Here is a 21,281-nt window from a genome sequence, read left to right on the forward strand (position 1 = left end):
CATAAGTATAAGTGATCAAAGACAGTAGCAAACTAGGAAACAATGAAATATCAACTACACCAAAGAAGTCTCTCAAGCTTGCTAATATTTCATGCTGGAAGGTTGTCTAGTATTCAGTCCCAATCCTTAACTTCAAAAGTATAGTAAGAAAGAAGCATCTGTGACTTCGAATGGCTGAATGATATCATGTAAACAAATCCATCCTTTCCCTTTCATTTGTTTTCCCTGAGCATTTTCAAACTGACAAGAATAAGAATTCATCAAGATCATTTCTTCCCACCTGGACTTGGCATCTGTAGAGGAGGGGGAGTTTTTCCTTCTCCACCTCATGAATATTCTGCAGAGATGCAAACATACTAGTAATGAAAATAAGTACAAAGACAGCTCTTAAGAGACATCACCTGGAGATTGCATATGAGGCTTGTGAGTGGTGAGGGCCTCTCAGTGGTTCCGGATGGAGCAGGCAAGAATTACAAATATTTAAAATCCATCAATTCCCATGTCCTTTGTCAAGACACACTGGCTAGCTCTAAACTAGCATGACTCGGTGAGCAGTGCTAACTTTGATGTTATTAGCAGAGACGGGGGGGGGGGGGGGGGGGTATTGGTCAAGGGAGAAAGTTCATATGTGGATACGAAAAAGAAAAAGAAAATAAAAGAAATAATTATCAAAGTGGGGAGAAATGAAGAGAGCGAACAGATTGTTCTTAATTATTTTTTATCTTTATCTGTATTTTTATTAAAAAGAGAAAAGTAAGGCCTACAAGTATTCTCAGAGAAACTGATTATTCGGCTTAATGAGGCATATATTCAACATCTTTTAATTAACCAACAAGCAGTTATCAGTGCCTACTCCATGCTGAAGAGAATGGGACTGAAGTTACCCACCCTCAGAGGGCCTACAATCTGCCTGAGACAAACCCCACACCCTTCTCTCTGTCCACAGCCCTTTCTGCCTGACAGCTACCTTCTTCCAACTTCTTTACACTCCAAAGTGATACATCTAACATTCCTAAACACATTCCACCCTAGGAGGTGGGAATGCTGGGAATTCTATGAAATCTAGACACCTGAGTCTAACAAGTAGAATTGAAAAGAGGCGGAGCTGTAGCCTTTAGATTCCCTCTGCCTTCATTTCCCAAACACTGCAGACTCTCGCTTCCTGCACTTTGATCTTGCTAAGCTCCCCTGTGGATTCCTTATTTCTAAAAAAAAAAAAAAAGAAGAAGAAAAATCCACCTCCCTTACAGCATGCACTCTAAATATCAGCATCTCTTGAAAGCAGCTTTAAAACCAGCTGTTCTCATACCTCCTTCCACATTCATACGAGGATCTCCCTCAAAAGTCCACCCTACCATCGACAAGAGGTACTGTCATTTTCTTCAGTGTCACCAGACACTTTACTTCCATGCCCATATGGGATACAATACATTGTGCTCAGTAAATGTTTACTAAATCCTGGTTAAAAAAAAAAAAAAAAACCTCCAAGTGGCATAATTCCTATGTTTTGTACTGGCACAGCCTTGCTCTTTCCTGGTTTAGACTCTCCCTGAATCATCTTCTCCATCCTGAGGGTCTTCTCCCCAGCATTTCTGGTCTATGGACCAAGGTATCAGCTTCCTTACCCTGCCTGAGAAGTTCTGGAAGTTAGGTGAGAAAATGGGCATTGCTTGTGTTTTTGTTTTTGTTTTTTAATTTGGGGGGGGGTTGTTTGTTTTTGGTGCTAGCACTAGGGCTTGAACTCAGAACCTCAAACTCTCTCTTGGTTTTATGCACAAGGCTGGCACTCTACCACTTGAGACAGGTCTCCACTTCTGGATTATTTGGTTGGTTACTTGAAAATAAGAGTCACATGGACTTTTCTGGCCAGGCTGGCTTCCAACAATGATTCTCAGATCTCAGCCTTCTGAGTAGCTACGATTACAGTTGTGAGCCACCAGCATGAAATGTTACCTGTGCGGTTTTTTAATTTTTGTTTTTATTTTTGCGGGGTTTATTCGTGGGACCTGAACTCAAGGCCTGGGCACTGTCCCTGAGCTCTTTCACTCAAGGCTAGTGCTATACCACATTGAGCCACAGTTCCAGTTCTTGTTTTCTAGTAGTTAACAGGACTTAACGAGTCTAACGGACTTTCCTGTCTGGGTCTGCCTTTGAACAGAGATCCTCAGATCTCAGGCTCCTGAGTAGTAGGATTATAGGCGTGAGATACCAGCACCCAGCTTTACTTGTGTTTTTTGTTGGTTGGTTTGTTTTTAAAGCTCACAAGCTTCCTCTGGTGAGGTTTGGAAACCATTGGTCTTTCTACATTCTGAGAACACAGTGTATATTTCCGTAAGGATTTGTTTCCAGATATTATACACCCATTGTGGGCCAGGTGTTTAATTCTAAGAAGAATCCAAAGCTTTCTGACTCTACATGTTATTTTCGGGTTACATATTGAGAGATATGGTTTGTCCTGAAATGTCATTGTTCATTTATTTTATTTCTTCAACAAGAATTTATTCTGCTTCATCTAAGGGCTAAGGGATACTCTGCTTCATAGGAGAAATAAAAAATCACCCACTAACGATGTGATCTTGAACTCTTTCCTCAAAGTAAGATGCTTAAAACATGGAGTAATTATGTATGATTCCAATTCAGGACAAAGTGGGAGGTAACATATATTTTTAGCTCTTAAGTGGGTGCTCATAGCCATATGTAGCCCCGGAGTGAGGAGATTATATACTAAATATAGGACAAGGCTCATCTATATGGTATAATTGTGGATTTCTGAGTTTTGGCCTGTAAGCCACAGGAACTGAAGGAGCTATTCAGAAAAGCAGATTCACTTAGAAAATATTCTATACTCCCCCCGCCCCTGAAGCACTTTTTATTTCCCAACAAATTAGTTTGTATCTGAGAGAATGCTAAATGGACTCATCTCTTTCCAAATATTTATATTAATGCTTTCTGTTTAGCTTTTTAAAGTTTGTTCTCCCAGAAAGAGTGATCACTAATCACCTCTTTTAAAAATCCAAGTAGGATTTTCCAAGAACCCAAGCCCCAAGTGCCACAGGCCGGTGCACCTGGCTTCCCAATTAGTTCCAAACCATATAAAGAGAAAAGGCAGCCATTCGCAATGGGTATAAAATACAATGGCAGTGGGACACTTTTAAGACAGTGAAAATACAGCTGAGGGGGGAAGGAGGGCGTCCTAACACCCAGCAGGGTCTTGTCTGTCTGGATAGAGGAAAATGTGTTGTGTAAACCTCCTTGGAGCACTTGGTCAGAAAGCCCAGCGCATACATCAGCTTTTGTGCCTGTCAGTAAAAGTCTTGCAGAAAGAAAGAAGAAAGAGGAGAAAGAAAAAGCCCAAAGCCCAGGGAGAGGAAGTTGGGGCTAAAACACTGATTTCTAATTAGATCCCTAATCACACTGGGAGGGTGGGAGAGAAAAGAGGAAAATGGAATCTGTCTACTGTTTCCTTAAAGCCTGCTTCTGCTTTATCTGCAGCCTATAAACAACCTCCTAAGCACTGTACTGTACTTGGGTTCAAAAGTTCAGCGGTGGTATGTACAGCAGTGGCTGCTCTCTCCACAGGAAGGAGGATCTGGGGGCTGCAGATAGGAGAAGGGGTGTTGCCTCTTGCTCCTCCCCCTCAGACCATCTGCAAAAGCTTTAGGTCTTTGCAACCATTCTGACCTTCAGTCCTCGAGGCTTTACTCAAACTGCACCTGCCCAGGATTAGGTTTCCTGCTAGAGAATGATTGTTTCTTTCCTTTGGTCTACAAACAGCTGTCACGTGATCCAGTGGCAGCTGAGGGAGGGAGGGAGGGAGGGAGGGGGGAGGGAGGGAGGGAGAGCCTGGAGGGAGTCTGGCCCCTTCTAAAGAGCTGAGTGGGACACCAACTTGAGTGATTCATCTTCAAAAACCCGTTCCTGAAATGCTTTTCTATGTTTCTATCACTTCTTGTTTCAGCTCACAGATAATTAAAGCCTGCCAGGAACAGAGTGTGAACCTGGAAAAGAGTCTATCTCCATGACTCATTAGAGCTTTTACGGATGAATGGGACCCATTGTCTCACCTTCTTCCCGGCTCCCTTGACCCCAAAGGTTGCTAAATCTATGGTTTCTAACCTTACGAAAATGAGGGGAAACTCCAAAAAGGAACACAACAGCTCCCAGAAACAGGAGATAGGGTTCCATGGCACAAATCAGCTACACCTGTTTGCTAGACAGTTTGCTAATCCAAATGATGTGTCCACAGCATGTGTAAAATAACCCTGGACAGCCGTGTCATCTAGGACTAACTCACAGAGACATTTCCACTTAAGAAGGGGCATGGGGGAGGGGAACAAACCCTGGACATTTGTGTATGATGTGAGGAGATGCTATTCACCAATCAGGGGCATGCAAAGGTGTCACTATTAGGATTATTCACAAGCAAAGTTACATATTCCAAGAAAGGGCAAGGCTATTTCTTCTAGGCAAATCTTCAAGGGATAAAAGATTCGTGGCTTTTCTTCTGATGGACAGCTGTGTATGTCATTGAAAGGAAAACCCACCACGCTGGAACTAGACAAAATTCTTCCCAGTGGTTAATGGAAAGTATTCTTCCTTAGATCAGAGTGAAACAGTAGGAATGGGGGGACGGCAAACCTTCCTAGACCTCCAGGTATCAGAAATCAATGCAGGGGTCAGAGAGTTGCAGGCAGTGCGTTTCCTCCTGAGGATTTCACTCCTATGTAAGCAACGATACTCCTGAATTTTTCACACACACACACATACACACTCAGGACAGGGCAATGTCTATTCCTCCTGACACACACATTCAGGAGGTTAACAGGTCGGATGAGCACACATTAAATACAATAGCAGACCATTTCAATTTGAAGGTAGAGTTCTCAGAGGCATAGAGAAAAGAAAATAGGATTTAAGAAAATAATAAGCAAAGCACTTTGTTATCCACTCATCTCCCTCAAAAGCACCAACCATAGTCCCATGCATATTAGAGCATTTCAAGGCAGGCCAGGAAATTCGCATCTACTGTACTTAATGTGGGTAAATGTCAACTGTGGGTACCCAGGTGTTGGAAAGCGTCTGTCTTCCTTTTAAGCATTAAGACAAGACAGACTGGGTGGAGGCTTCTGGGTAATTACTGCACTGCTCAAGGGAAGGCAAAACTGATTGTGAACACAGGAGAAATGTAATAATTCCTTCAAAATGTGCTAACTGAAGTACCTCTCATTTTAGATTTACAAAATGGATTTCATACATTTCAGCTTTAATAAAAAAAAATAGGGGGGGGAGAAGAAGAAAAGGAAGAAAGAAAAACAGGCGGATCAGTTTATTTTCTGAGCACAGGATTAATGACAAGATGACATCACCAACAGCCAATCAGAAAGCTCGCTGGTGTCTGGTGTTCTAACACCATTTCATATTTATGGATAAGCACCAGAAGGGTGTCAACCCCAAGCTGCATTTTTCTCCCTACTCACTTCTAAATAAAGTGCCTGCTTTCATTCAGCCAAAGAGAGAGAGAGAGAGAGAGAGAGAGAGAGAGAGAGAGAGAGAGAGAGAGAGAGAGGAAGAAGAAGAAAAAGGAAAAAAAAAATCTCACAGCCGCTCTTCCTCCATCCTCATCCCAGGCTGTTTTCTGACAATCTTGAACAATTAGTGGAAGGCCAGGAGCCGGGACAGCAGCTGGAACCTGTGCTTTCTGCTTCCTGCAAGGCTGCCAGAGGCCTAGAGCCTCTGCACAATGCTTCACCAACAAGTCAGCCAAAACTTCATCTGCAAGTGAGACTGAGTGCACAAGGAAGGGTCAGGGCTACTGTACTCAAGAAACGGATGCAATTGTTTTCCCCTCCAGACCATTTGTCTTTTAAATTGTTATCTACTTCCATTACTTCCTAACCTTTCAGGGAGTTTGGAAGAAAAGAGTGAGAAAAATTAGCCCTGACCTGGTAGATCACTGGAGACTGTCACCATGTACCCCCTGAAGAGAAAGAGAGAGAGAAAGAGAAAAGGAGAGAGAGAGAGAGAGCACAAAGGGGGTAAATGCTTCATACCCGCAATGGTGACTCTTCCTGAGGCTTAGGCTAATGATTGAGCTGTCAAATCTGTTTTCAGCCTAAAATCAACTATCTGTGTGAACAGAAATTGATAGTGTATTTCAAATTCTAGGAGACACAAAGGAGGTGTTTGTGACACCCATGAAAAAAATCTCTGCCCTAGATGATTGCCCATGCTTCCTGCTATCACCAGCTCCAAGCCTGCTTCCTGTCCCAAGTCTCATCTACAGATGAATATAGCCCTTTATTTTTTCCTACACCCCCTACCCATCTGATGTCATATCAGGATCTCTGGATTAAGTTCAAAAATCAGAATTATAACATGTAATAAAGATGCTTGGCCATGCAGCAAAGATGACAGAATTTGGCACGCTGGCCGGGAGCCAGAGTGACAGATCTTGAGCTAAGGAAAAAAAATAATAATCTACAAAGAGCAAATTCAATGTGTCCAAGCTTCCTTTGCTTTGCCACTGACTAGGCTCTTTTCTGATCTAGACTTTACTGGTTGCTAAAACATTTTTAAAAAAATGTTTCTTTTAAAGACTAGAGCCTATCCCTTTTTCCAAATTGATATGGTTCAAAGGTAAACTAATAACAGATTCCAAATGGGACAAACAGAATCCTCATTATTTATGGGCTATAATTTTTTGAAGAATCTAATTACTTTTATACTACCCATTCAAGTTAAAGCATAAAGATCCCTCTACCACATCTTATACGGATATATTTTACATGCAACCCCACATCGGCTCTTCAACCTGCACAGGTGCCATATAAATCAGAAGGCTCACATTTGAACATTGTGCTTAAGATAAGAAGAATCTAACCTAGGTCCTCTGAGACTTGGGAGAGGCATGGGGGCGGGGGGTTGTTGGATATTTTGCTTTTGGAATTTTTTTTTAAGATTCCTTTTTTGGGGGCTGGAGGTGTGACTTAAGGAATTCTCTCCCCCCCCACCACCACACCCCAGTCCTCTACCACTTGAGCCACAGCGCCACTTCTGGCTTTTTCTGTTTATGTGGTACTGAGGAATCAAACCCAGAGCTTCATGCATGCTAGGCAAGCACTCTATCTGCACATTCCCAGCCTGTGAATCAAGTAATTGAGCCCATTTTGGACACTCATGAAATCCTTGGTTCAATCCCCAGAGAAGGAAAGAAAAGAAAAAAAAAGGACAGAAAGAAAGAAGGGAGGGAGAGAAGAAAGGAAGGGAGGGCAGGAGGGAAGAAAAGGAAGAAGGAAAAAAAGAAGGAAGGAAAGAAAGGAGGAAGGAAAAAAGAAGAAAAAAGAAAAGAAAAGAAAAAAATGGAAGATGCCTTATTTTAACAAGCGGTAAGTCAGGAGGGTTCCTTTTGCCCCATATGTTAAAGGATGGGTGCTGTCATTTTTGAAGTTATAAAAATTCCCATCAGAGATAAAATAGAAAGCCAGACATGAAAATCTGAGCAGTTAACGGAAAGGACCAAATTATAATGCAGTATGCTGCTATCATAAATCCAAAAATAAATATGTAGGCAAATGTTTCTAAAGGGCATTCTTCCCAGTGCTCTTCCCCAGTGCAAACAGAACCCTTTCCAAAACCGACCTATTAGAAGGCCCTCTTGCTATGCTCTGAGCTGGGTGCTCCCTGTCAGCTGGCAAAAGAGAAAACTAATTTGGATCCTCTAAAAATCATTTACATTTGGTTTTACTTGCATTATATGGGGGTGGCAAAGTTGGCTACAAATTTCCTTCCCTAATTAAGTTCAGTTTAGAATAATTTTAAATTTTATATTCCCTCAGCATGAGCCAACTAACAACAGCAGACAGTGGACGTCTGGCAGTAGGAGAAAGCCAATCACAGATTTTGTTTTTCCATTGTCACTGATAAGTTAACCACACACAGCTAATCATGGTGACACAATTAGCCTTAGAGGATGTAAGGGCTGGTGAGAATCCAGAGACCTAGATTTGCCAATGACATCATGGGTGTGCAGGTAAAGGGGCAACTAGATATGGACAGGTGTGAAATCCACTGAATGAAACACTCTGAATCCCAACAATGTTTCTCTCATTATATTCATAGACAGCCTTTCACTGAATGTCCCATGTTCAATACTTTTCCCCCAGTTCTTCCAAAATAGTGTAGCTGCCTGTGTAACTTACGATCTCTATCATTCAATATACACAATCATAACACACATACCCATACAAGTCAGAAATGTAGAACCTTGACTCTAGTTTTGATACCAAAGGCTATGCTTACTATATCAAAGTCTGAAGGCTCTTAAAAGAATACATACCTAGTGATTGGGTAGCTGACACAGGTGAACCTAGACTAAAATTGTATTATTTATGGAAAGTACAGAGAACTCTTGTTGGCTATATGTGTATTTCTCAGAATCTGTTTCCTATGCTGCCATAACTACAGATTCTCTTTCCTCAGAACTAGCAAGCAGTTGATGTATAAGCACCTATAATGATACACTAGCTTTTCTACTCTTCTTTTTCTTACTTAGCTTTTTGTCTTCCCACTCAAATCAACCCAAAGTCGTTTCCTTGTTAAACAGTCGCTTATAAGGAAAGCGAAGGGGACATTCCTATATATCAGAGGAAACTGTTAGCTAAGGAAAGAATGTACACAGAAAGGATCTTTCCCAAGTAGGACAATACTACCATCAAACACCATTATCTTTCTTTTCCAAGTAAAATTTCCTTTAGCTCCCACAATTGGAAAAAGAATTTTGAAATTCATAGTCCAATCAAATATGTCCACTGTTTTTCATTATTTGCTTCAAATATACAACAGAAGTGAAGGAAGGTTGAAATTTTAGAAAGGAACATTTTTTATCTCACCTACAAGACTCTCTTTCAGACACCTTGGCAAGTTGGGTGAGGAAAGTAAGGAGAATACAATCTGAAGGTGGTATAATTCTGCACCTTACAGATAGCTCCAGGTCCATTGCCAGTTGTTGTCACATATAGAGAAGGTAAAATTTTGAGAGCCAAGTAAATACAAGGTCACAGAATAGAATGATAGATAGAACTCCCACTCACTTAGCAACTTCTGTTTCTAAGCAGTTTCCTCTTATTCAGTGAAGCAACAGTATCCCTGTCCCTTGAATAAACAGTGGTAACTCCATCCACTTGCAAAGCTAGTAAGGGTGGAGAGTCTATGGGCTTCTCCATTTATCCAACATCCTGTCCCCCCAAACAGGAAGTGAGTCACAGAGCTGAGGAAGTACCCGGTCGTTTTCAAAGGAAAAGGCACAGAAGTCCAGAGTTACCTCCTTATTCTGAAACAATACACCCTGAGCTAGTCAGGTTGCTCATTCTGTTTACAGTGACCTCAATCACTTCTTACAAACATTTAATCTAAATGGTGTGCATCTTGTTTGAGATGATTTGGTTTCCATAGAAAAACAGTCTCATAATGGAAAATACAGAAAGCTCTTGTGTGTGTGTGTGTGTGTGTGTGTGTGTGTGTGTGTGTGTGTGTGTGTGTGTGTGTGTGTGTGTGTGTGTGTGTGTGTGTGTGTGGCAGATTCATATTACTATTTAATCTGTATCCGGAGAGAAATGTTTATAACATCAATGCAGCTAAGATGAAAGCAGGGCATAGTTATATCAGTAGAATGTGTCACGTTCCTCACATACAGGAAAAAGAAAGAAAATAAATGTGTATGAATAGAATGTTATTCAGCCTTGAAAAAGAAGGAAATCCTGTCATTTGCAACAACATGGATGAATCTGCAGGACATTATGCTAAATGAAATAGGCCAGTCACAGGACAAATCGTATACAACCCCACTTTGATGAGGAATTCTAAAATAGTCAAACTCTTAGAGCCAGAATGCAGAAAACTGTCACTAGAACAGTGGCTGAGGAAAGGGGAAAAAATGGGAATAGGAAAGTACACAAGGTTTTTAGCCTTACATGAGATATTGAATATATGCTAGGAAAATGAGACCTATTGTTAACAATATAAAGTATTGCCTAAGTTGTTGCTAGATCTTAAATGCTCTTATCATAAAAGAAAAAAGGCTATAAAGAATTTTAAATAAATGAAAGTGTCAAAGGAAACTTGGAGATGATGGGTAAATTTGTGGCCTTGATTGTGGGGATATAATTTCAATTAGTTCAACTTGTACATTGTATTATCTATTAACTATAGCTTTTAATGTCAATTGGAACTCAATAAATTAACAAAATAATCATGGAAAAGGCCTAGAAATGGTAAAAATAAATTAATTAGCCCATTTCTATGTGTGTACACATGTATGTGCATGAGTCTGAGAATGTGTGTGTCTATATGTGTGTGTGAGTCTTTGTGTGTGTTTACGTGTAAGAATCTATTTGCATGTATGTATGTGTGTATATAGTGTTGGACATTCATTTCTTCATGCGCCTTCAAATGTCCACAGGGTCAATGTCCCTTTGTTTCCCTATTTATTAGGAATTTTAGTTCTCTGTTTGATTAAGCCACTGTATTTAGAAAGAAGACACAGTTCATAAGAACGTAAGACAAATACAAAAATATTTACTTTTCCAGGTGTAAAATCCCAATGACAACCAACATACTTCAAGAATCTGAGGGTGCCTAGTCATGGCATTTATATGAATTAACTGCTTCTTACCAAACAAGGTGTCAGTGCTTGAGACTTACCTTCAATAATCTGGGGTGAGGTGAATAATAATTTATCACATGGAGAGACCTGGCTAGCCTTTGTCTACAAATCATCACACAATAACCTAAACACCTTTCTGGAAATACAATCCTTCAGACGACTTGGCTATTTTAATAGTCTAAATGTTTCGATAAATCTTCACCTACATAATGAAAGAAGCTTGCACTACATTACATTAACAGTGCTTTGCTAGGGGTTGAAACTTTTCAATATCCCCTGAAAGTTCTTGTGTTGCAGACTAGTTCTCTAACTGGTGGCACTATTAGGAAATGGTGGAAATTTTAGCTGGTAAGGCCCAGCTAGATGGGTCACTGCGGTATACCCAAGTGGCCCCTCTTGTCTCTCCCTCTCCCTGCTTCCAGGCTGCTATGAGGTAAGCAGCTCGAACCTCTCATTCTTTCCCTCCCTCCATGATGCTTGGCCTCACCACAGGCCCAAAGCCAGGGAGCCAAGTAACTATGGACTCAAACTCTGAGCCAAAATAAATCTTTCCTCCTTACAGTTACTTCTTTCAAGTATTTTCACCTGGAAATTTCATGGACACACGACCTTCGGATACTTATCTTGCTCTTAAAATTTGTGTCACATGTTAAGTAACAGAGAAAAATGTCACAGGTTAAAAAAAGAAACAAAACAGGCTCAATACCAATGAATGACACATTAAGATCCACCTCACGCAACCCTGCAATATGTGCCCTACACATCAGAAGTGCCAAGAGGATGAGCGAGGACACACAAATAAACTCTACCTGCTTGCCAAGCTCCCTGCCCTGGAGCCAGAAGAAACATCTTTTTCAAATTCACAAGATTTTCACTACCCTGTAGCCTGAACCACACAACCCAGCATGTTATTTAGTTGCAGAGATAGCTACAGATTGTAAACATATAAACATATTATAGATGTATATGCATGTGTTTATATATATACTTATTTATATGTATAAACATAAATGATAAATAGATTGAGTATCCCTTATTCCAAATGGCTGGATGGGAATAGCTGAGACTTTGGAAGATTTGAATAGACATAATGAGATACCCTGGGGATGACAGTCAAGTCTAAACACTAAATGCATTTATGTTTCATATACACACAGCCTAAAGATCATTTTATACAAGACTTTTAGTAATTTTGTGCATGAAAGAAAATTTCAGAGACCAAGAAAATTTCGTGGCATGGAATTTTCCACTTATGGCACTATGTCAGTACTCAAAAGGTCTATATCTTGAAACATTGCCAATCTTGAATTTTCAGATTAGCAATGCTCAATCTGTAGATATCATTTCAATATCCGTAAATTTAAGTCCATCCGAAGCAAATCTGTTAATGCATATAACGTGAAATCTGAACTTGTCACCTGGTACTTAGTAGGATACTTGTCAATAGTTACTGAATCTGAGTGATTTGTAATAAGGAAGAGGGAAGAAACACAAATGCACCCAGCAGAGGGGGTGAAGCTGAAGAATAAGGAAAGAATCCCGGCAAGCTAGAGAGAGGGAGGAGAATGCAAGGAAAATCTACAGAGAAGACAAGACTGACAGACTTGACCCTCCCAAGGTTATCGTGAGCTCTCATTCCATTAACCCATGGGCTAAGTAATTTCAGTGATTTAAACGCAGAGTGCTAAAGAAGCCAGAGTCATGGGTTCATCCATATGTGAATCATGCTGTTTCTGTTTCAGGGCCATAGATTTTGTGCTTAACTCAAATTAGCAGCTTGCATATGTTCTAGTCATAAGGGAAGCTAGAGCCAGAGCATAAGGATATATCCACAGAATTCCATCATCTGTGCGGCAAGAGAAAAAAAGAATGTCACTAGATACCTACTGTCCCCAGAGTGGCCCTTGCAGATCAGTTTTAGCTGGGAATGAAAGGACATTGGTTAATGGAGAGAAGCCTCACTCTAGGGGAGCACCCTCTTAAGATGCACCCATCCTTTCTCTTGTTTGGGATGTTGGAGGAAAGGGATGTGCTTGAATTCTAAGCACGGGCATACTTCTGTTGAGTTCATTATCATGGGTCCCAAATATTACTGTTTCCCCACAGGACATTTAGGTAAACAAGCTTTCGAAGCTCAGTCCCAAGATTGAGAAGAAAATGTTTTCAAATGTTTAAACAGACACCCTTCAGAATTAAATATCTTTCACTTTCATACCCTTTTACCCAAACTCCTGGAGTAATTTGTTTTCTATTTTAGCCTAATGTCTCTACAATATTAAGTAAGTCAAGAAGTTTGGGTACTGTAACAACAATAATCACTAGGTTCACTTCTTTATTAGTGGCTTTATAGAGAAATTCCTTTTTTTTTTTAAATGAAAAGTTTGCTTCAGGCTCTTGCATACCAAGCTGCAGTTTGTGGTGAAACTTAACAGTCTCATTATAAACCTTCAAATGTTGGGAATTAACAATGATGGAAATGCTGACACATTAGCCACAGCTGGCACTGCACAAATGCTTTTAAGGATGTTGATCCTCCCCTATGAAGTCAGTCCCCAGAGCCTAAAACTGTGTGATTTTAAACCATTAAAGCAAAACTCGCCAATAGTAAAAGACCATAAGAGCTGGCATTGTAAACCTGTAGCTAAAGGCATTCAATGCTGATGGAGAAATATATACTCTAAAAAGCACTTGCCCAACTTGCTACTAAATTACCAAAGAAATAGGAGAAAGGAGAAGAGTCCACAAGAAGAAAAGCCATCTTCATAATGGTCAAGAGAACAAGGACAGCACAGAAAGAAACTATTATTTCTGCTTTACAGAAGTCAGTACACAATGCTAGTCTATTTGTATTTAATTTTGCATATTATTTGTAAGTTCAGATGTGGACAAGCCAGAAGAACATATCACATGGGTTATGACTATGAGACATCAATGCTAGAACCTTCTTATTTAAGATCCCTCAACCCAAATGATCACCATTTCAAAAGTTAAGATAATACATTCTTTGGAGAAAAGGAAAGTGAGAGGTAAGTAAACCTAATTGGTTTGGGGTCTTAATGATCAATAGTTTTCACAGATGCAATTCCTATAAACTGCCCTGATTTTGTAGACTGGCAGCTGCTGGCATTACAAACTCCTTTACCATACCATAAACCACATCATTAATCTCTTTCAGGCACATTCTTGTCCCAAGGCTGGAATGAACAGCAAAACAAGGGGCATGCTATACTCTAAGTTTACGAGTTTCCCCACACTATACCCAGTTACACTTATTCAGCAAATATATAGGACTACAGTCCCTTTATCTGATTTTTCGAGTCATTCTGTCTTCCAATCTCAAAGCCTAAAGTAAGCCTTCGACCTTCTGACTTTTGGCGAGTAAAATTGACTAGATCAGAAAGAGCAACAATACTACATGCGGGTGTGTATATATGTGTACATGTTTATATATACACATATATGTAATATGTATGTATACATATATATGTGTGTGAATGACTCCCTAATTCTTCACTCTCAGAGGGTATTCTCTTAACATTGTCCTTGACTTACAATAGCTGACATGAATTTTTTACTTTACAATTGCAGAAGCAATCAATTAAAATCTCCATAGGAAAGATACTTCCAGCCTTGAGTTGCGCTTTCCTGGGCTAGTGATATGTGGTTCGATCTCTTCTTGTGATCCTGGGCAACATCAGTGAGTTTTGGTTGTCCATCAGCCATGTCAACACAAGAGGTAATAGGCAGCCCTCATCAATGTTTTTAGAGATGATATTCAAAAGGTTAGGTGTATTAGATGCATTTTCAACCTCGGCTACTTTTCATTTACATTACAATTCAATGGAATGCCACTCCATTGTAAGTAAAGGAGCATCTGTCCATACCCAAAACTCCACTTGTAGAAAGGTATGACAAGAAGCCGGGCGCTGGTGGCTCATGCCTGTAATCCTAGCTACTCAGGAGGCTGAGATCTGAGGATCGCGGTTCAAAGCCAGCCCGGGCAGGAGAGACCGTGAGACTCCTATCTCCAATAAACCACCAGAAAACCGGAAGTGGCGCTGTAGCTCAAGTGGTAGAGTACTCGCCTTGAGCTGAAGAGCTGAGGGACAGCGCCCAGGCCCAGAGTTCAAGCCCCACGACCAACAAAAAAAAAGAAAGGTATGACAAGAAATCAAGTGTCAGCATGTCCAACCACAACCCACTCATCCTCCTGAATTACTTATGTTCACCACTAATACTACCATCTCTAGGCCACAAACCAGTTCTTATCATCTTTAACCTCTCTCTATCCCTTTTATTCCCCAAATGCAATCATTATATGCTTGTAGGTAGGAAGATCAGGATCTAACAAAAATATGAGACCTTACCTCAAAAATAAGTAAAGGAAAAAAAAAAAAGACTGGGAAGTTGAGAAGGAATGGTTCAAGTGATAGAGCATCTGTTTACAAGAGCAATGTCCTGAGTTCTAACCCTAGTATCAACAAAAACAAAATTTTTGTATGTGTTCATCAAGAGTGTTATAATAGAAATCTTATGAGTTGATGGTCATGGATCTCAAACTCCTGTGGCCTTCAGTCCCCTTTGTGTGGGATTTTAGTTTTGTGTGTATGTAGTTTATATGTTGTCATTAAGATAGGATCTCTCCAGCCAGGCACCGGTGGCTCACACTTATAATCCTAGCTACTCAAGAGACTGAGATCTGAGGATTGAGGTTCAAAGCAAGCCTGGGCAGGAAAGACTGTGAGACTCCTATTTCCAACAAACCACTAGAAAACCAGAAGTGGTGCTGCAGCTCAAGTGGTAGAGCGCTCGCCTTGAGCTGAAGAGCTGAGGGACAGTGCCCAGGCCCAGAGTTCAAGCCCCACAACCAACAACAACAAAAAAAAAGATAGGATCTCTCCCTGTAGAACAGGATGGCTTCAAATTCTCAATCCTCCTGCCTCAGTGTCACAGACATTAGAGTATTATTTATAACCCTAGCACCTACTCATGTCCTTCCATTTCCCCAAATTTTTAAATTACCTCTGTCTATTGCTGAATTCTCAAGTAATAGTGGGCCTATAAAGATTCCTGAGACTCTCACAAGGATTTCAATAGTTCTTAGATCCCCAGAATCTGCATTTTTTTATTTGTTTGTTTTTGGTACCAGACCTGGGGCTTGAACTCAGGGCCTGGACATTGTCTCGAAGCTTTTGTGTGCAAGGATAGCACTCTACCATTTGAGCCACAGCTCTACTTTCAGCTTTTTGGTTAATTGGAGAGAAGAGTCTCACAGACTTTTCTGCTTGGGCTGGCTTTAAACCATGATCCTCAGATCTCAGCCTTCTGAATATAGGGTGTGAGGTGTGAGGCACCAGCTCCTGGCTCAGAACTTGCATTTAAAAATACATCATCTAAATATTACTTACATACCTAATATTTTAAAAGAATCTAGTGCGAAGAACACACATTGTGAAACAGTAAACAATAAAATAGATTGCTCCTTTTAACGGTATGTAAGGGAATCAAGATTATGCACAGATTTTCAAGTCCATCAACCCTAAGTCCCTTTCTAATGTCATACATTTCCTTCTTGGAACAGAAGCCATTAGGAGTATAAAACAAAGCTGCAAATAATTTCTGAAAGCCAATATAACATCCAATGTATAACAGAGAAGAAGAACTGGAATATAAATTATAATGAAATAATTTGCTTGTCATTTTTATGCATTTCTGCAAAACTATGAACGACATAAAGATGTATATAACCGCACACTTGCATGTATGTTAATCTGATAACTCAAATTCCAAGAGTAGTTTGGGCTGATGGCATGATTTTTCCTAAATTCTAAGCAATATTTACAGCAGTTCCACCTAAAAGGAAGTACAATTATCTATCTCCCAGTTTACAAAGTCATTTTATTTCTCAGAAATCCAGAATATATTAATGCTTACAAATGAATACTCTATGCTTATATGTAAATCAGAATTCTGACTCAGACACTTATGCACAAGTTGTGTTTTTGTTTCACATACACACACACACACACACATCTGTGCGGATGCTGGAAAGCCAGGTGAATTTCAGGACACTTGTGTATAGGCAAGGGGGGCCTGGCCTCTGCTGGGTACCCAGCGTCTGAGTTTTGCTTGCTAAATGCTGGGGGTGCTTTCCCATCATAGCAGCCAAAATATTACACAAATTAAAAAAAAAAAACTCCCAGAATGTACAACGTCATTTCACAAGCAATTAAGCAGCCACCCCCATTTGTCCACATGAACAACTCTAGCTTGATTGGCAGCATTTGTTCATGACTCTAAATCCAGTACACACGTGGCTTCTCCCACCTTTTCGTTGTAGCTGGTCTTCCCTTAACCCTCTCTGCTTTTGGTGATTATAAAGACAAGCTCTCAATTTTCTTTCCATGTGTCCCAGTCATTATTTGCAAGTTCATCAAAGGCTATGGCTCAGGAAACATAGCCTATAGGCCTTCTTCCTGTCTTAGTCTCTGCCCTCTCCCTGCTCAATCTCACGCTTAGTTCCAATGAGTATCTTTACACTGTTGTCTCCTCTAACTTGTATCTCCTACCCCCATCTCTGCTTTGAACCCCAAAACTGTAAGTCTAACCGCCCACTGACATCGACTTTAGATATTTCAAAGCTTATCTACATCACATTATCATCTACCACCCACACCATCCCCACCCTTGCTCCTTCTCAAAGCTTAGACCTCCTTCCTTGATCAGTAAATGAACCACCATGTATCCAGTTATGTAGGCTAGTGACCTTGGAGTCACCTTGAGGCTTCTTCCTCTTGCCCCTTGATCACAAAATTCTACTGAATATCTATTCCTTCACTGTTTGACCCTGTACCTAGCACAGCACTTGGTTACAAAGTAGGTACATAGGGAATATGTGACAAATGGGAGAGTGAATGACTTTTACAGAGTGAACGAATTGTGTATAAACTATTTGTACAGCCCCGAACAAGACATTTCCTAATACTATGTTATATATTCTTCCATACAAATGCCCTACTTTCAACTCTTAAACCTTGCAAGCTTAGATGTGCTTTGTAAATCTCTGCTGACATGCTGCTTCCTCAATATAAATTCCCTTGGCCTGCACAGGACACATGCTGGGCTCCTTCCCCTTTGCAATCAGGGTCCTGCATAGACTGCACATGCCGGTAACATCATTGCCTTCAAATAACTTGGCACAAAGATCTTCCCTCCATGGGATGTTAGCATATGGCAAATATAAGGTAGGCTCAGTAGATATGTGTGAATGATTTATTTAATACGTTCTATCTCTATTCATCTTGTTCTATCTCTTCTATGCTGGTAGTGGGAGGCAGAGCAAAAGTGAACTAAAAGGAGGAGCTAAAGGCCAATCCAGGCACATTGTCATAGGCTACCCAGACTTAGACACCACTGACTGATGATGACTATCATTATTATTATGTAGGCTTTTTTTTAATATATAAAGACTGGCTCTTGCCAGGTGCCAGTGTTTCACACCTGTAATCCTAGCTAGTCCAGAGACTGAGATTTGAGGATCTGCCCAAGAAGAAAAGTCCCTGTGAGACTCTTATTTCCAATTAACTATTCAAAAACCCCATTTAACTATTCAAAAATCATAAGTAGAGCTGAGGTTCAAAGTGGTAAAGCACTAGCCTTGAGCAAAAAGAGCTCAGAGACAGAGCCCTGGCTTTGAGCTCAAGCCCCAAGACCAACAACAGCAACAACAACGAAAAAGACTGGCTCTTAACTACAGGCTGACCTCAAACAAGAAGCCTTCTTGCCTCAGCCTGGGATTAACCTGGGATTAGAGGCCTGCTCCACTATGCCCATCTACAACACCGCTTCATCTATGAGTAATGAGAATTTTCCTTCCATTAGATGCAGGAAGAGGTAGACACACAAATCAGCCACTTCTGTGAGGTGGTAGTTAGAGACTACCATCTCCTCCTAGGATTGCCACTGCAGAGGTACATTTCCCTGACTGTGGGAAAAGCTGTTAGCACAAGGCTAAATACACAGAGCTATTCAACCACAAGGCTGGAAGAGAATCAAAACAAGCCAAAGCTTAATTAACAGTGAAGATTTCCCCAGCCCAGGACCCACGTTAGAGGTCGGCCTCCAAGACCCATCACTGAGGATGCAATTCTATCTCAGACATTACAGAACTCAGAGACCACCAGAGACAGAGCTGGGGATGATGAAAATCTTTCATAGAACCCACTATTCCCAACTTTTGTACTCTTAAAAAAACATGTAAGCACTTTGAAAAACCCCATAGTTCCACTCTTTGCTCATTAGACCCCTCCCCTTCCATAAATTAAATTAATGAGGAGTTCTCTAAAAGAGTACATTCTCTTAAAGGCTCTGTTATTCTGAAGCTAATGGCTCTGACATGCAGCCAGGCCAAACAGTCACAGGCAGCAAGAACTCTTGCAATAGCTCCAAAACTTACCCTCAAAATGTCACCAAGTCCTGCCCTGATCTTTCTTCCCCTTTGATTATCGCTGGTTGCCTTCCTTCCTCCCCTAACATTTGACAGCAAAGGTAAATGCATCAAAGAAACTAGTTAAGGATGTGAAGATTGAGAAACACATTCAATCTCAATGTTATGATCTTGTCTTTTTCCTTCCCACGTCGCCTCTCTGAGAGAAAAGGACAAGTGTAAATTTGATGCTGCACAGAAACAGAAACAACAAAATACATCTAAAGAAAGGAGAGTGGGAGCATTTCTCAATGCCAGTGTGCTCATCTAGAACTTGACATACGCCTGTCCTATAAGATGGCTAAGAGCTTCTACATGAGAAATGAGTGGGTCTGCAAACTATGAAGTAAGCAAGCCAAGTCAATAACACGAATGTCTTCAAATCACCCTCTTAAGCCAACATAGACTGAGACAATGAGTATAAACCATAGATAAAAGTGAACCCACTGCAGGATGGTCTGGTTTCCAGCAGGCCAATGGGTACAAGGACAGAATATGCATAGTGGGGGCCTGTTCAAGTTCTTTAGCCTCAAATACAAAGAAAAAAGGACAATGACCTAAATTGACCCATCTATCTTAAAAGCAAAATATAATTTCCTGGATAAAATGGATCCACATTCCTGTATCTCTAATATATTCTAGAAATCTGGGGTAAATTTTGGAATATGTACTCCAAAAAGGAAAAGGAAAAAAAAAGGGAGGGACTATTTTTTTAAAGAGAGTTTTATTAGCTTCTAAGTGGCCACAGTTTAATCTAGAAATAATAATTTTCAGTTTGTCAGTGTACTCCATAAAACAGTGCATATGTCACCTAATGTCACACAGCTCCAAAATAATAATAATAGAGGGATAAGATGCATAAATGGAGACTCTGATTTGAGCACTGGAAACTTGGAGGTGGGAACTTTCCTCATCAAGTATTATTTGGAAGGTACCTAGATGGACTTTGAAAGAACAGTTTGTATGTGCTTCTGCTTTATCTAGCCTGCCCTTTCTCTGCATGGATAATTATTTAATTGTATTTTAAAGAACTTGAAAGTTCCAAAGGTATTTCTATGTAAAATTATCTCATTTGATCCTATAGCAGCCTATTAGGAAAAGCAATAATAAATGTTGGCCCAAATTGACCATTTCCATCCATTTTCTGTTGCTACAGCAAGATACCTAGGGTTTGGTGATATATGAAAGAAGGAGATTTATTTAGCTCACGGTTTTAGAAAGAAGTCTAAGATCAAGCAGCCACTTTCATTGTAACTCTGAGAGTGGCCTTGTGACGCACATAGACACCAAGTAGTAAGGAGTTAGGGAACCAAAGAGCTAGCTTGGGTCTATTGTTCCAACCTACTCTCCCAAAAACTCAACCTAAGAGACCAGCATTGATTTCCTTCTGAAGGTAGCACCCACAATGACCAAATTACAGTGCATAAAACCCTGTCTCTGAAAGATTCTGCCACCTCTGAATATTACCACCACACTGGGGATAGGTTCCAACACATGAGCTTCTGTGAGGTTCAAATCATTTCCATACCTGACCAGCGGCCACATCTATCTTCTGACTTATTGGCATAGGTCCCCTTCAAACTTACAGCCATGAACAAAGCAAAAGGAATGAGTAGGAAAATGAAAAGCCAGTGAATTTCTCACTGTTTACTGAGTCAGCATTATCACAGGCAACTTTGAATATAAGGTAAGTATGTAATAAGCTTGCTTCAGGATTGACATAACTGTATTTTTTCCCACTTAATAGCTGTCTTTTGAGTCTATCTCTATAGTCTAGCTCACTTCCTAATATCACAACCATTTGTCTAGCACACAGTACGCCCTGAGTTTGTGATATTAACTGACTTATTACCGAAACTGTGTTTAGCAGAGTACACAGTGTCCCCTTCCCAATCCATCTTTCTATGAGGTACAAATGCTCCAGCACTCAAGGAAAAGAACGACCTGGTAATATTTAATATGGACACAGACACTTCTCTTCTAGTGTGATTCATGTATACACATCATTAAGGATCAAAGCACATTCAAGCCAAACAAAGAATGGAAAAGGAATTCCAAAACATCAAAGTCAATGCTGTTAGGTTGCCCCAATTGCTGCTGCTTGTTCAATTAAGATGGTGCTTCGGTTAGCCTTAG

The sequence above is a fragment of the Dipodomys merriami genome, unplaced genomic scaffold (assembly GCF_024711535.1).
Source record: "Dipodomys merriami isolate MVZ:Mamm:240054 unplaced genomic scaffold, mDipMer1.0.p SCAF_16, whole genome shotgun sequence".
Lineage (NCBI taxonomy): Eukaryota > Metazoa > Chordata > Mammalia > Rodentia > Heteromyidae > Dipodomys > Dipodomys merriami.